At 38.3% G+C, this 17,689-nt stretch overlaps 1 long non-coding RNA gene across 1 annotated transcript; it reads left to right on the top strand.

The window, feature by feature from the left end:
- Positions 1–276: 276 nt before the first annotated feature.
- LOC150040621 (uncharacterized) lies at positions 277–7,164 on the top strand. The gene is made up of 3 exons (XR_016533756.1): positions 277–320; positions 3,335–3,584; positions 7,096–7,164. It is a non-coding gene; the product is annotated as an uncharacterized LOC150040621 (long non-coding RNA).
- The last annotated feature ends 10,525 nt before the right edge of the window (positions 7,165–17,689 follow it).

Here is a 17,689-nt window from a genome sequence, read left to right as displayed (position 1 = left end):
TATGAGACCCTTTCTTTTACTTTCTGGCTAGCCAGCTCATCTGACTGAAGATTTCTGGCCTGACAATGAGACAGCCAGATGAAGTCATTTAGCCATGGTGGTTTTCTCACAGTCATGGTGAGCAAAAGAAAGAGGTCTCACCATGTGAAGGAGATATCTTTCTTGGGTTGAATTTTTGAAGGAAGAAGTTGACTGGTTTCTTCCTTCCCAACCTTTCTTTCACTAATAGCTCATTAAATAAATGGACTTACTAATGACAGTGTGATTTCCCTGCAGGTCTCAGAGTTGCCAAAAACACCCAATCTATAAACCTAAATCAAGTAAGTTTACATTATGGGTATATGTGCTGGAAGATTACAAGTAAAAAATAAAATAAAATTATAGGCATGAAGTCCCTTTGTACAGCCCACAGATAAAACTCAGATTGTGCCAACATTTCCATTTACAACACATAATTCTAAGGGTCAAAATGAGAATGAGGAAGAGAATAGTCTTCAGGAGTCTGGCCAACTTTGACAAGGGTAGCTTGGTAATTTTTCCTGACTCAGATTTGGATGTGTATCTTCAAACAAGTAAATGGAGATCAGTTTTCAAGAGAACTCAATGGCTTTTGAGTGAGAGATGAAACTCCTGGTTTCTGTTGAAGTCTGTTAGTCTAGTCGTTTGCATTTCTGGCAGTCATCAACAACTCTGCCAAACCTTCTGGACCTGCCACTGTGGGAAACTTCCAGTTTTCTATTGAATCCATTACATGAGAACTTGTGAGGAAAGCTGAGAAATCTATTTTATTGAAGAACCTAAGATTTATTGTGAATCATTTGGGCCTGAGGCAGGGTAAATAAAGGAAGGAGCTCAGTGGCTTGAAGACAGCTCTCTTGCTGTCTTGAATGTTTATGAATCTGGGTGCTTCATGGAAGCTCACATAACTCAGACCATTATGGCCTACACAGTTTTGTATTAGATTGACGAATAGCAGAATGCACTCCTATCAGACAACCAGGAGCTCCTTGTTAAAGAATTATGACTATACCTGGAGTGTAAAGTTTGCTGATGATATGTGAGGGTGCTGTCTGTAAATGTAAGAAGGGAGCATGTCAATCAAAGCTGGGTATGTTGAAAGCATAAACTGCGACCAATAGCCAGTGGGATAGTTAATTGGGTTCTTGTCTCTAATTCTTAATTCTTTATTTTGTTTTGTTTTTTTTTGCCAGTCCTGGGCTTGAGCTCAGGGCCTGAGCACTGTCCTTGGACTTTCTCAAGGCTAGAGCTCTACCACTTGAGCCTCAGCACCACTTCCGGCTTTTATTCTGTGTATGTGGTGCCGAGGAATTGAACCCGAGTCTTCGTGCATGCTAGGCAAGCACTCTACCACTAGGCCAAACTCCCGGCCCTCTAATTCTTAATTCTTAATGAATTTATTCATTCACATGTTTTGTCATGTGACATTACAGTGACTCATTTTTCTTTAAATTTTATTTAAATGTATAGAGGGGTTACAGTTCTATTTGCCAGACAGAAGGTGCATTATTTCTCACACATTGATACCCCTTCTCATGTTTTTGTTCCCACTCCCCTCCCCTAACCCTTCCCTAATCTTTTTTCCTCTCCTATTTCAAATAAACAAATAAGCATATATGTAATATACCAGGTAACACAGTCAGATACTGTAACAATATGAGATTAACCAAAGGGCAACACAAGAGAAAAAAGTCATAGTACATTAAGAACAATAGTCACTCATAATTAAGCTCTTGTTTCCATGTCCTTGAGGTTCATTAATTTGGCCTCATCCTATGTGGCCTTATATATCCAGGGTTTGAGCTATTGTTATCCTCTGCTAGGAGAGTCCTAGGTTTGTACTAATTATTACAAATGAGGGAAACCATTGAATACAGTGACTCTTAAGGGATAAGCAGATGATATACTACTGATGCATTGATTTTGGTCTTGGCCACATGACTTGGTTCAGCTAACATCATATATGTAGAAGTTAAAAAAAAGTCCACTTCCAGTTGAGCTCTTCTTAAAATATATTGTGCATTCCTACTTTCCTTTTTATTTCTACCATCTGCTATGAAAAGAAACTACCTAGGTAGGTGCTAGTACAAGAATAAAAAGAAATGTGGGGCAAATATGATCCTAAAGTCAAGCTTAGCACTGGTATCACCTGAGCTCAACTAAGCCACAATGAATTACTAGATCCCTGAGCAATAAATAAATGCTAATTCTTAGAGGCTACCACTTCTAAATGATTCATGTAGAATCATTTTTCTTGTCTTTTTCTCTTGTACTACTGCCATTCAAACCTAGGGTCTTGTATATATTGGGCAAATGCCCAATATATATTGGGCAAAACATTGAGCTACATCTCCAAATCCTTCAGCCCCTATCATGCAAATCTCAATTAATTATGCACTTATGCATGAATATACCATTGTTTGTGTCAGTACAATCCTGACTAACTTACCTGGGGCTCTCCTTTATCCTATGTTCATACAATAGTGTTTTCATTCTAAGTGTAAAGACTACCTCTGTCCCTCATAAGAGAATGAAATTTCTAGTAGTAAGATGATAAGACGATGACAGAGAAATGAAAAACCTTTGAAGTATACAACAATTTGGTAGTAGAATCAGGGCCTAACATCATGTTCTAATATCATGATAAAATAAAATCTTTATTGTTGCTTAAAAAATGTTTTTCAGTCTAGCAATCATGCACGTAAGTGTCTAAATATTGGTTATATAGTGCATTACAACCTAACCAACATAATCTATGGACAGATCAAACAAACAGGTCACATAATGATTGTGGTCTCATTTCAGGAATTCTTCCCAGGATATTTTCTCATCAGCCTAGACACATTATATATTTTTAAACATGAGGCAGGTGTCTAGTTCCTGAATTCCAATGCTGGATGGGCGAGACAGGAAGAAAAACATTCTATTGAAGATTAAATGTTCATCTGGCCTATCCCATAGTCACCACTTACACAGCCTCAGTTACAAAAATAACTACTAACTCTTCATTTCTCTATTCAGTGCAAACCTCCAGAAGAAGTTTTAAATACAATTATAGTACCGTTTCTCTAAGGAGCTTCTAGAGTGGATACAATTTCATGAGATAAGCAACTATGCCACCATCCTGGAGATAGCATAGATGACTCAAATGGTCCTCTGAAGCTCTCTTTACTGCTGTTTCACTAAGAAGACATCTGGTCCTATTAGAAAACTTGATATTCCTTCATTTGCCTAAGTACACGGACAAAATTCCTAAGACTGTTTAAATACTATCTCTTTACCATCAACTGATCCATTGCTTATGTTTTTCTTACAGATTTTTCAAGATTTGGGGAAAATGGTTCCAAAGAACATTCATTTCCTAACTATAAAGCAACTTCAGCTAACTTTCCCAAGGACCTCAGCCAATGAGAAGCTTCACAAGTTCAGGCCATAGTTACAGTTACCCCAGAAGGGGCATGAGATGGGAAACAATCCCTTTTTCTTGGCATCATGTGTCATAGATCTCTTCAACTTGCCTGTGGAAGTCAATAAGGACATTATGATGGGGGTAAATTATAAATTATGTAAGTATAACTATTCCTTCCTATTGTACCCCCAACCTGGAACTCATCCTCAAATTCCAAATTCTTGAAAATGGTTTCCTATATTGACTGCTATGTCCCTTCAAGAACATTTTGGTGTACAGATGTATTAATAGGGGCTGTAACAGGAAACAGCTAATGCTTTCAAATGATAATTTATTTGAGGAATATTTATTTACAAAAGTGGCATAGATGAAGCACAAAAGATAGTGAAGTAACTCACAACAACCAAGTCATTATATGTCATAGGCCTGAAAGATAGAGGGGAGAATGTTTCCTGGAACTAGGAAGCAGCTAGTGAAACTGAGTTTCCATAGAGTTCTGTACCTGGAAAATATGACTATGTGATGTCTCTAGCCTGATACAGAACTGTGGTGAGTGAGCCAGAGATACACTCTCTCTTTTGTCTTTGAGCATCTGCAGCTGATAGTTGTGATTCAATTACAACTGGAAGCAAGAGGACTTTGGAGACTCCATGGTGTAGTTCAGACCCTCAGTGTCCTGGCAGAGAGTAAGGAAGCAAAGGGGCTGAGAGTGGAGCAGAGGGGACAAAGTAAAAATATCCAACTAGCACATTCATTGAGGCATCCTGACCACTCTCAGATCCCCAGAGTCATGGAGAACACAAAATGCTTCTATGCTTTTCAGTATAATTCATACCTGGTAGTAACACTTTTCATGGTTGACTGATTAATGCTACTGCAAATCACATGGATAATTCCATAGCTCTTTTGAATATATGTGTTTGTGAATTTGCTAACTTCTCCTTCGATACTTTACTCCTGAGAGGAGATGAAGATTGGGTGTTTTAATGGGTCCTGGCCAGGTCCACACAGTAGTTCTCTAGTGCAGTGCCCTGCATTGGTCTCTTAGATGTGCTGTAACATTCGATGACACTGCTGGGGTGCATGTTTTTGCTTCTGAGTCATTCAGTAGCTAGGCAAGATTGCCTAGGATTCTTCCGTTTTTAATCTTAGATTTTGTTTTTGAAAGTCAATAGTACCTACATATGATTGCAGAGAAATGTATTTTGATGCTTCATTCCTTTTGTTCAATAAAGGACCAAAAATATAAAGACAGGATTCTTAAACTGTCCTTTAGGAATATCAGGGCACTCAGGAGCCAGTGGCTCACACCTGTAATCCTAGCTACTCAGGAAGCTGAGATCTGAAGATCAGAGTTTAAAGCCAGCCCAGGCAGGAAAGTCTGGGGAACTCTTACCTCCAATCTAGTGCTAAAAAAGACAAGAGCTCACACTCTTTAGGAGACAAAGAGATGATATAAGGCAGACATCTAAGGTTGCACTGCTTCACTTTCTAAAGCATGATAATATAATAATGTCTATGAATGACTCCCAGAAAAATCCAACCGACAATAAAATAGCAAATTCTGCTGATTTAATATCATTACATTGAAAAGTACATTTCCACAAGTAGTTGTGATTTCAGTTTGACAAAAAAATTCAGTGGGGGGGGGAGCAAATACTAGGCCAGGAAAACCTCCTAGTGGTAGAGTGCTTGCCTAGCATGCACAAAGCCCTGGGTTCAATTCCTTACTACCATATACAGAGAAAAAGTGGGAAGTGGTGTTGTGGCTCATGTGGCAGAGCTCTAGCCTTGAGAAAGCCCAAGGACCATGCCCAGGCCTTGAGTTCAAGCCCTGGGACTGGCAGAAAATATACTGTATTTATAATTAGAATTTAAGTAAGATTAAACACAATGAAGATAAACATATGAAAAATTCTCAGTTTAGTTAACAGTCCTAAGGTTTTCTCTGTAATTGTGACACTTTTAAATGTCACATCATCTAAGACTATTATCTGAAGACTGTAGAATGGTCAAACTTGATGACAAATAATTGTCAGCTGGTCTCTAAGCATGTATTGAGTAAATGATGTCCCAGAAGTCATTCTATCTCGTAATAGGAGATTCTATGTTTGCTCTAAGGAGATATGGGTAAGGTTAGTGATCATAAAATATGCTGTCAAAACAGACAGACTGAGGACAGGAATGCATGTAGGGGATTTAATCACTCTTACCGCAGACATGCAGTCAGTCTGAGAGGATTAAGCCAAGCAAAACTATGGGGAACAGTGAATATTGGAGAACATGATGTGCATGGATAGGAAATAGTGATGGGGAAATGTATGTATATGTACCATTGTTCATATTTTATGTGACAAAAACCAAGTAACTAATAAAAGGGCTTTCTTTCCTTCTTGTTCCTGTTTTTACCTCCTCCTCCTCCTCCTCTTCCTCCTCCTCCTCCTCCTCCTCCTCCTTTGCCTCCTCCTTCTCCTCCTCCTCTTCTTCCTTCTCTTCCTCCTCTTCCTCCTTCTCCTCCTCCTCTTCCTCTTCTCCAATTCCAATTTGTAGTTGCTCCCTAGTTCCTAGTTGTTTCAAATAGTATTTGTTCTACACTACTTCATACAAAAGAAAATTGAGTATAGTAGGAAGACTGAGAGCTTTCCCCCACAAGGTTTTGAATGGTCATATTTCCTTCATGCAAGCCAAAGAAACATTTACTCAACACCACTTCTCTCTATGTCAACCACAAAGTCCTGAATCAGTTTTCCTCTGAATGCATTTTTTGTCGGTCATGGGGCTTGAACTCTGAGCCTCGGCACTGTCCCTGAGCTCTTCAGCTCAAGGCTACAACCCTGCCCCTTGAGCCCCACCTCCACTTCCAGTTTTGTAGTGATTAATTGGAGATAAGAGTCTCATGGTCTTTAGTGCCTGGTCTGGCTCTGAATGAAATTTTTACAGAAGAGCAAATGCAGATGTTACTTTGAGAATATAAGTAAGCTGCCAGGTCAGCAACTAGGCAGCTTACAAAACCTTTATCTTCTTTAATGCACTGTTGATTGGGCCCTGAAGCAAGTGTGAAAGATTCATTTAACCAAAAAAAATAGACACAAATAACAATATTATTGTATAATTGGGGGTTTGGGTCAGTCCTAGGGCTTGAACTCAGGTCACTGTTCCTGAGCTTATTTACTCAAGGCTAGTGCTCTACTACTTTGAGGCACATCCCCACTTGCAGTTTTTGGTGGTTAATTGGAGATGAGTCTTATGGACTTCCCTCTCTGGGTTGGCTTCAAACCACAATCCTCACATCTCAGCTTCCTGATTAGCTAGGATAACAAGCATGAACCACCAGTACCCAGCTACTACTGTATAATTTGGAAGTTGAAAATAGATGACTAATGTGTTATATATATATATATATGTGTGTGTGTGTGTGTGTGTGTATAATATGTAATTATATGTATGTATATATATTGCTTTAATAGGTACAAATTTTAAGTAAATTTGGCATTTAAAGTCTTTCACATATGACATTGATTAATTCTGTCTCTTGGTTTTTACTTCAGTCAGTCCAAGAGTCTGAAAGTTTGAAAAATAAAATGATCTTCAATAAATAATCCCAAGTAGTATTATCAGATCCATTAGCAGGGTGTTTTACTACACATGGTTCTCTTTCTGTTATCCAGTGATCACTTGTCTCCCAATGCCACAGCTTTCAAGATTACAAGACATCTTTATTGGTAATGAGGAAGGAAAAGTCCTTAGTCTTCCAGAGGATAATTATACACAGAAGAGAAATGAAATGATGGGTATACCCTGAATATTATTAATAATATTTGTGTTACTATAGTCCATTTTCAATTGTGCATGAAAAAAATCTTCTTTTTGGTCAGTCATGGGGCTTGAACTCTGGGCCTGGGCACTGTCCCTGAACTCTTCAGCTCAAAGCTACCACCGTACCCCTTGAGCAACAGTGCCACTTCCAGTTTTATGGTGGTTAATTGGCGATAAGAATCACATGTACTGTAGTTTTTCCCAAGTCTTTCCATTTCCTTACAAACGGGATGATGTCATTCTTTCTGATGGCAGCATAGAATTCCATTGTGTATAAATACCACATCTTCTTGATCCATCCATCTACTGAGAGACATGTGAGTTGGTTCCATAACTTAGCTATGGTAAATAGTGCTTCAGTGAACATGATAGTGCTGGTGGGTTTTATATGTCCTTGTTTCTGGACATTTGGGTAAATGCCCAGCAGTGAGATTTCTGGGTCATAGGGGAACTCTATGTTTAATCTTTTGAGGAACTGCCACACTGATGTTCAAGTAATATACTCACTATCTTACAAATGTAACTGTAACTCCTGAGAATAAAATAAGATAAACTATACTAATAACTTTTTTTTGCCAGTCCTGGGCTTGAGCTCAGGGCCTGAGCTCTTATTCTTATATATATTCTTATATACTTATATATATTCTTATATATATATATATATATATATCTTAATTCATTTAGTCTGTTATAGCAAAGTACTCTAGATTAGGTGACTTACATCATAGACTTGATTTCACGTAGCTTTGCAAAGTCCATTCTTGGTGAGCACCTTTTCCCAGTTACAGTCATCATTTTGCATCCTCACATGGTAGAAAGATGAGAGTTTTCTGGGATCTCCTTCATGACTACACTCATATCAGTCATGAGGATTTCATTTTTTTTTGCCAGTCCTGGGCTTGAGCTCAGGGCCTGAGCACTGTCCTTGGACTTTCTCAAGTAGAACTCTACCACTTGAGCCACAGCACCACTTCTGGCTTTTTTTCTATGTATGTGGTACCAAGGAATCGAACCCGGGTCTTCGTGCATGCTAGGCAAGCACTTTAACCACTAGGCCAAACTCCCGGCCCCTGGATTTCATTTTTTTTTGCCAGAGCTGGGTCTGCAACTCAGGTTCTGAGCACTGTCCCTGGGCTTTCTCAAGGCTTTACCACTTGAGCCATTGCACCACTTTCAGCTTTTTCTCTGTATGAGCTACCAAGGTATCATACCCAGGGCTTCATGCATGCTAGGCAAGCACTCTACCACTAATTCCAACTCCAAACCAAGGACTTCATTTTTATGACCTAATTACCTCCCAAAGATTCCACTCCTGTTATCACTGCAATGGGGCTTCAACATATGAAATGAGGATAGTTTACAAGCAATCCATACTGGATGTGAAAGGAAAGGAAAGAAGTGCAAACTAAGTTATTCTGCTTAACAAGACCTGGTCTATTACAAAAATAATCCCTGGAAGCTTGATGGTTTTTACTGATTAGGCTTAAATTATTGGGACAGGGTTTCTAAAGTTAAGACAACAAATGAGTGCCTTGAGTGATCCAGCACTGGCATGTGGACAAGGTTAGAGGTAGGCATGCATTTATAAACATAGACTCAGATAGGAAACAGACAACATATTTTCTTCATTGAGAAGAGCACATTCCTAGGAGGAACTAGGGCAATACATCTCATACCTACCACAGAAAGCAGCTGAGACAATTAAGATTGGACCAAGGTGAAAGCATTCTAGGAGGAATCAACACCCAGACTGTACCAATCAGGGAGAAGGCTACATGCCTTAATCATTCCAACATAATCAGTTGGTTCCTCTTCCATATGAATTACGGGTAATAAGATGACGGAATGGGCAAGGTTTGAAGCCAGTGTGGTAAGAAATTTCCTGAAACCCTTATTTCCAATTAACTACCACAAAGTGAAAAGTAGAGCTGTAACTCGAGTGGTAGAGTGCCAACCTTAAGCAAAAAAGCTCAAGGACAGTCCCCAGGCCCTGAGTTTAAGCCCCAGTACTGGCACAAAAAAACAAAACAACAAAAACAAAAAAAATTACCAAATGTTACACAAGACTAAATACTGACATTCTTCTGAGCTTTTGTCTTAGAAATATTCTTTCTGTCCTGTGTTCATTCTAGAAAAAGAAATCCAGTGGTTATTTAATGATATTCAGCACTGTATCCTCTAGTTTTTCTAGAGAAAAGATTAATGCATTTGTACTAAAAACCATGAAATAATAATATGTAGTTTATAAACTACAGGTTTTTTTCTTTAGGGTTTTGTAGACTACAGTTTTTGGCTTCAGTATGCTGAGAGTTACCTTGTTGTTCTGAAGTGAATATTTAGCTCAGAAATTTCACATGATTATGTGAGCTTTTATGAATGGTAAGGGTCTTTTCTCTCTCACAGACTTGTAGCTTTTGGCAGAGATCTTTTTTTTTTGCCATTTCAGGGACTTGAACTCAGAGCTTGTTCTCTATCCCTGAGCTTCTCTGTGCTTAAGGCTAGTGCTCTACCACTTGAGCCACAGTGCACTTCTGGCTTTTTCTGCTTATGTGGTACTGAGGAATGGAACCCAGGGCTTCCTGCATGCTAAGCAATCACTCTACCACTAAACCACATTCCCAGTCCTACAAAACCACATTCTCAGCCTGGCAGAGGCCTTTTGAAAACTTGATTCTGTAGTTTATTCAAGGGATGCATTTTATGTACTGTTCATGGGGAAGTTCTGAACATCGTGTCAGGCCATAGTAGTAACCCTCAAACTTGGAGGTTTGGAAACTGTTTCCAATTCCATTTTATTCAGAAAAGTAGAGAAAGATTGAGCTTCAGTTTACCAGAAGGTGGCCTTTCTGTGGGCAGGTCTCCTGTCCCATCTCATGGAATTGGGTCATGGACTGGACAGAACCAGCCTCCACATACCCATTTGTGGGATATTTTTTAAATTATTTGTAACTAAGTAACAAGCTTTCCTTGGATGAGGAATCAACAAATTGCTTACATTTTTGATGCTTTGAAAATCTGATTAATGTTGACTCAGGTAGAATATTATAAAATTATTTACACTGTGGGTGTTAATTACTTGCAAATACATTAAGAAACAGAATGAAGTTTCTTCATGTTAATACAATTCGATTATCTAGTCCTAGATAAATATTTCTTTCTTTTAAAAATGTTACTGCTTTTAGTTTCCTATGAAATGAATGTTTTTTGAGTTTTACCTCTGTAATTTATTGCCTCTAGTTCATTAGATCATCAATGTGGGAAGCAAAGACAGAGATAATTTGCATTTCCTTTTGAAATATACATCTGTGATGGCTTTAATCTTGCCTCTGCAATAATTCTTGTGTAAAATATACTGAAAAATTCTGGCTTTTGTAGGGAGATGACAGAAATGAGAGGCATTATCTCACCAAACTCAATCACTACTTGCTGCTTGATTAGGCACGTAAAATTTGTAAATCTTTAATATTTTATTTTAAAAATAAAATTTCTAGGAGAAAATTGTCCACAATTAGTGTTATTGATGCATCAATTTGTCAATACATGTTAGATACTGTAAAACATACTATAAACTATCTTCAGCAAAGACACAAATTTTCGTCATACTTTTAAAAATGTTACTAGTAACTAATTTACTTTTCTTTGGGTAACAACAAATGACATTTCTCCACCCAAGGTTTTGGCCTGTATCTCAAATTATTTTTAAAGTGAACTTTACCACCAGTCACAGTTTCCACAGGAAACTACCTCTGTGGTAAAATAACTAGCAGCGCACATTTTTCCCAGTACTACCCATCAATATTGATTTTCATTTAGCTTTTTCTTCCCCTAACAGAAAACCTGAAATTGTATTTCCTTGGGAAATTCACTTGGGTATGTGTGTGAACAATCAAATCTGTGGTATTTTTAAGTTTTATGAAACCTGAATGTATACACAGTATACAGAAACCTTAGAGTAATTCAAGGCCATGTTTTTTGCCAGATTCCCTTAGTGTAAAACAAAATGTGAAACATAACTGGAGTAAAAAGTATAGTGTGTGATGAGGGTGGGTAGGAGGTTATAGGGTAACAATCTGGACAGGGTGGAAAAAGATCTCACAGTTGTTAGCTGTCTTATGAGTCTCAGAAAACCTGAGAATAGGTGAAACTCACTCACTCCCATCAACATTTTCAAGTTTCCCCGATATGTCCAAAATGGTACCCAGTATCACATATTCTTCTTAGAATATAGTTCAGACACATCCCATTGTCAGATGGGGAATGTTCGGACTTGGAAAAAAGGTAGCTCAAAATGGGGTACTTTCAGCTTACAGATATTCTCCTACTCTCTTGTCGCTAGTTCCTGGCCCTTCAGGAGACAGAAGAGCTTTTGCTGAAATTCCTTTCATTATCTCAAAACTGGGTCTGCCAGAGAAGTGACTTGCAGGAAAGAGCAGAACTGATCCCATACTCAGAGCCCAGAGATTCATCACATGTATTCTTTGGGCCCATTTATCTTTCCTCCCTCAACAAATCACTTACTGTCTTTCTAAATTGCTTCTATTCCATCCTTTCACCATGTTACCTGAGGGCTCTTCATACTCATCTGATTACCAAGCAGTCTACCACTTTATTCTCTAACTCTGACCCCCTTAATGAAAAAAAGCCCTGCCTTACACTGGCTAGGAGATTCCACTCCTAGACTGTAACTGTATTATTCAGTATCTGACAGAAACACCTTAAAGGAGGAAGATTTTCCTGGGTTCATAAATTTGGAAGATTTTTAGATCGCTATGGGCAGAGTGGAGCAATTCACCACCTTTGAAAACTAGAGAGAGACAGACAATACAGGAAGAGACCAGGACATGACATATTGGTTCTCAAGGACACATTCTCAGTGATCCAATTCCTCTATCTAGATTCCACTTCCTTTTTTCACCAGCCCCCAATAAAGCATCATATTGTGAATCCATTGAAGGATTAGTCCATCCATTAGGTCAAAGCCTCATGTTCTGTCTCTAGAAATACCTTTACAGACAAATCCAGAAGTGTTCTGTACTAATCTCCCAGATGATTCTCAAACCCATCAAGCTGATGTTCAACACTAAACATCTCAGTGTCAATTTCTCTATAATCTCCCATAAGGCCTTAAGTATCAGTCCAGCTAAGAAAGTTTAATACCATTGCTTTGTCCAGCAACAAGAGCCCCTCTATACAACATGCTGGAAAAAGAGCAGCTCCTGCCCTCTGGAGACTTACAGTCCTAGAGAAAGCAAGAGGACAGCCATCAGTTAGCTCGAGGGTAAAATCTAGAGGATGTGCCAAAGACTCTAGGGCACAGAGGAGTTGGGTAGTGAATAGCTGACTGTATTGCATTCCAGCAGAGATTGGTAGATACAATTCTCCTTCCTTCCTTCCTTCCTTCCTTCCTTCCTTCCTTCCTTCCTTCCCTCCTTCCTTCCTTGCTTCCTTCCTTCTTCCTCCTCTTCCTCTTTCCTCTTTCTCCTCTTTGTCCTCCTGAGTCTCTTCTGCTTCTACTCACTAATTAATTCGCTTGATCCTAAAGATGGAGATCCTCTTTCAATAAATGTCCGAAATATAATATAGAGTCTAATTCTCAATTTGGGGCAAATGAAAAATAATTACAGCCCGGCACGGTGGCTCACGCCTGTAATCCTAGCGACTCAGGAGGCTGAGATCTGAGGACTGTGGTCCAAAGACAAGCCAGGCACTAAAGTCCCTGAGACACTTATCTCCAATTAACCACTGGAAAACCGGAGTGGGCTGTGACTCAAGGGATAGGACATAGCCTTGAGCTGAAAGCTCAGGGACAGCACCCAGTCCCACAAACGACAAAAAAATACATTTAGTGCAACAAATCATCATTCCTCAGCAAACATTGACTCATTTCAGAAATATTTTCCCTCTTCTTTCCTCATGGGCAGTCTTATTTTCTTGCACAGTCAACAATGAATGGTTGTTGAATTGAATTAAATTGAGTTATAACTAATAGAAAGTTCTGTTGTTCTATAACCATAAAGGACAAAATACAATTGAATACGAGTATAGACACAGCTAGAGCTCTCACAAACTTGTTTATGTGAGAAGGAAAGGCAGAATAAGTGATGGATGATTGGAGAAAATATGTTTTGAAAATTAAAATATATTCCAAATTTCAGGGTAAGAAAGTTAAATACAAATCAGACCTTTTTGTGCTAAACTTTGTTTGCACTGGGCAAAGTGCAACTTCCTGTTTTGAAGAAAAAGGTTTAGTAGGTTCAAAAGGTCTCTTGGGGACTCACTCATCTCCTCCCAACCTAACATTTGAACCATTTTAAATGTAAATTAGGAAAAATATGGATTGGATTTCATTTGCAACACAACTTACATATGAGAAAGGAAAAAAATGGCTTTGGAAATTATTGCACTTGTCAGAGAGCTCCAGATCCTAGTCAATTTCCATATCCATTAACAGCAGGAGGCCTGCCAGGTCCAGCAGCTGAATGTGATTCCTCAGTCAGGACAATGGGCATAAGGTGGGCCCCTTAGCATCACTGGAAATAAACACCCAGTTAGGGTTCCTCTCCCTTAATTTAGAGATGGTCTCTATGAGATTTTGAAAGGATTCTGAATCCTCACAAACACAATTGGATTTCTTGTGAGAGTCATTAAGAGCACTCACACATCTAACAAACAACTGTTTCCCTGTGCAGTGTTCTCACACTTGAACATTCATCAGAACCCCCTGGGGGACTTATTAAAACACTGACAGCTGAGTCCCACCACAGGCGTGTTTGATTCAGTAGGTGTGATGTGGGGCCTGAGAATTAGCATTTCTAACACCTTCTCAGGTGATTTGGATGCTTCTGGTCTGAGGCCAGCATTAAGAACCATCACCCTAGTGGGCTGGCACTCCTCTGGGAAGTAGAAAAGCTTCCTACTTTGTATTAATGTATTCATTGTTGGAGTCAACAAACTGAGCACACAGCCTTCTGTACCTGCATAATTGGTTGGCTATGTTTGATTTACAACAAATGTGCAAGGTTTCTTAAAACAATTATTTTTGCATACGCAAGCTGAAAAATGCTTTCCTCCATTCCTGTTTACACACTAGTATGCTTCCCAGTACATTTGTTGTTCAGAGATAGTGCAGAGGTAAATTGCAGCTTGACCTACTTTAAATCATTAGGAATGAATGTGAATGGACTCCAGTTAATCAGACTCTACTGCATTTAATGCAGTGGTTTCATTCACTTGAATGACCAGGAATGGAAGCACCTTACTGGTGCTGAATTCTACTAGTGAAATGATCCCACCAATCTGTATTTACTCAGATGTTCTTTATTAAAATGCAACTAAATGTCTTGATATGATTTTAATATGAAATGTTGTTCCACCAGAGATTTATGTGCTGGAGGCTAGGTTGCCAGTTATGGGTTTGGGGGAAATGATTGAATCCTGAGGGCTCTGACCTAATGAATGCTTTAATTCCTTGATGGATTGATAATATGTTGGTATTTAGGAAAGTTAGGCTTGTAGGAGAAAGTAGGTCATTGGGGTGCACACTAGAAGACTATGTGTATATATATATATATATATATATATATATACATATATATATGTATATATGTAGTGCCCCCTGGCTGCTAGGAGATGAGCAGACTGCCACATGCTCCTACTGCCTCATCACAGGGCCAAAGTGATTGACTCGGCCAACCTTGAATTGAGTTTTGAAACTATGAGCCCAAATAAATTATTTGTCCTTTACTTATTTCTCACAGATTTTTTTTATTGTGGCAATGAAAAGCTGATTGATATTTTACTCAAGAAGTTAACTTCCAACTAAGAAATAGCCAGGTTGGAATCCCTACTTAAGCATGACCATGACCATGGAGGGATCTGAGCACTGTCCTTGGACTTTCTCAAAGCTTGTGCTCTACCACTTGAGCCACAGCACCACTTTTGGCTTTTTCTATGTATGTGGTACCAAGGAATTGAACCTGGGTCTTCATGCATGCTAGGCAAGCACTCAACCAGTAGGCCAAACTCCTGGCCCCAAGGGATCAAACTCCCATTAAATATAGTAATTCTTTTTCCATAGGAGATTAATTCTAGCACCCCTATTGTGTATATCAAAGTCCACAACATCCCCAATTTCCTTATATAAAATGCCATGCTATTTACATAGGACTTACACAAATCCTCCTGTATACTTTCAGTAATTTCTGTATAACTTAAAATACATAATACAATGGTATATATACATATACTTGTTATACTGCATTTCTTATGGAATAATGATAAAATAAAAGTCTGTACATGCTCAGTTCAGTTGCAACCACTGTAGGCCTAACTACATTTCCAAACTGTGGTGAGTTGAAACCTTGGATGTGGGATTTGTGGCTATGGGAGGCCAATTGTACTGACTGCAGGTATTAAACCTTGTCAGTAAATTTATTGTACTGATTGTATTAAGCCTCTCGGTGAAAATGATGTCTCTACTATTCTTTATTTCTATTTTTGTACTGCAACTGGCTATTTGCCATATTTAACTAGGTATACAAGCTTTTTTATATTTTTATTATCTTTAGCAAGTATACACAGGAATTGTCATGCAACGAAGTAGTTTGAGTATAATGCATCTCATTTTATTTTAATGGCAAGTATTAGTCCAGAAAGTAAGGTAAAGCAAAGTAAATCTCATATAGTCTACATCCAGAAAGAAATCCTTCATCCTAACCTTTATGGCATAAATCTTCCCAAGCTGTATGTGAACAGATTCTAGAGAAAGTGATAAGTTACATCTGTTGACAACTTATACTAGAATAAAAACTTAAATATGCATATGTATTATTTTTTGCTCAGATTACTGTAACAAAGTAACACAAAAGTTCATGATAAACACTAGAAGTTTGCTTTCCCACAGGTCTGGAGGCTGAAGTGTAAAATCAAGCTAGTAACATGGTTGGTTCCTTCGGAAGCCTCTCTTCCTTAGCTTGCAGATAACCATCTCTTCTTGTGTCCTTATATGGTCATCCCTCTTATGTGTCTATGTTCAGATTTTCTCCTTTTATAAGAATACCAGTCATATAAGACTATGATCTATTTTAACAACCTCATTTTAACTTAATTACCCCTTAAAGAACCTACCTTTACAAAGACACACTCTGACGTACTAGGGGTTAAAGCAATATACTACTTTTAGGAAGGCACACCTCGGTCCATTGCTTCTTATTTATTTTAAAGAAGGAAGACCATAATAATCTTATATGAAGCCTTGTTACATTTAAAGTTTTATGTATGTTCTAGAAATGGTTTGACCACCAGAGGGCTCTTGTATTAATGCAATAAAACCTAAATGTTTAAAATGAAATATAAAGTTGATATTGCCGATTTGTTGTGTATTTCTCTAGTCAGAGCTTCCCCCAGCATGTGCATGGGCCTTGTTCAACCCTCGACACTGCAAGAAAACCCTTGATTATGAAAGTTAAGATATGACATGTATGCATCTTCAGCAAACCAAGCCATAAATACCTGTTATTTAACCAAATGATAATGATGATGGTAGGTACATTTCTTGGTAGCAAATATGTGCCATCATTCTACCAACTGATATTAATAGTCTCAACTCCTTTGTCATGCTGAATATTTTATTATTTCAACATTACAAATATGACTAATTGAAGTTAAATAACACTCAACTGGCAAGAGACCAAGGGAAAATATGAATCAGTAACATCATCATTAGCATTAATTGCATCATATGAGCCTTAGAATAAAGCTCCTAATTAGTTTCTAGTGGCTTGTGAACCTTCAGGATTGTAGGGTTACACAGGCCCACTGAGTCTCTCATTTTTCCAGTTAAAGTGGTAATAGGAATTTTGTGATGGGACATTAGGTATTGACACTTTTTGACAAAGAAAGTAGAGGGTAGCGGGAAGGCCCCATTGTGGGAACTTCCTGTCCTTGTCTTCCAGATCTAATGTTTTCTCTGTCTTTCTTCTCCCATTCTCACATCTAGTGAATGATTTCACATTGTTACACTGCCTCTAGAAAGCCTCCTGACACCACTGGTCCTTGTTTAGGCTCTTTCCACTGCACATAGGGATGATAGGGATATTAAAGAAGGTGATTGGACAGGAACTGCTACGTCTTTCAGTTTTTGCTTTAATGCTTCTCCTATGCTTTTCCATTTGCATTTGGTCAAATAAGCTTTTGCTCAGTTTCTAAAATTAAGTGAATATTAAGCCAACTTTTCTTCAAGGTCTATTCTGAGTATATATGAAATAATATTTGTGAATCCATGTAGTGATAGTCTATATACATAAGGGGCTCAACAAATGCTAAACTAAAGATACACACAATGGCAGAGAGGTGTAGAAGAACAATCACTTATTGAAACAGTATCATATGCCATCATTGCAGCCCTCGGTTTGTTAGTTTCTTTGTTTATTCATTTATTCATATTGC

This window comes from Megascapheus bottae, chromosome X (assembly GCF_031878675.1).
Source record: "Megascapheus bottae isolate mThoBot1 chromosome X, mThoBot2.hap1, whole genome shotgun sequence".
NCBI lineage: Eukaryota > Metazoa > Chordata > Mammalia > Rodentia > Geomyidae > Megascapheus > Megascapheus bottae.
This window is presented reverse-complemented; position numbering and strand designations above follow the sequence as displayed.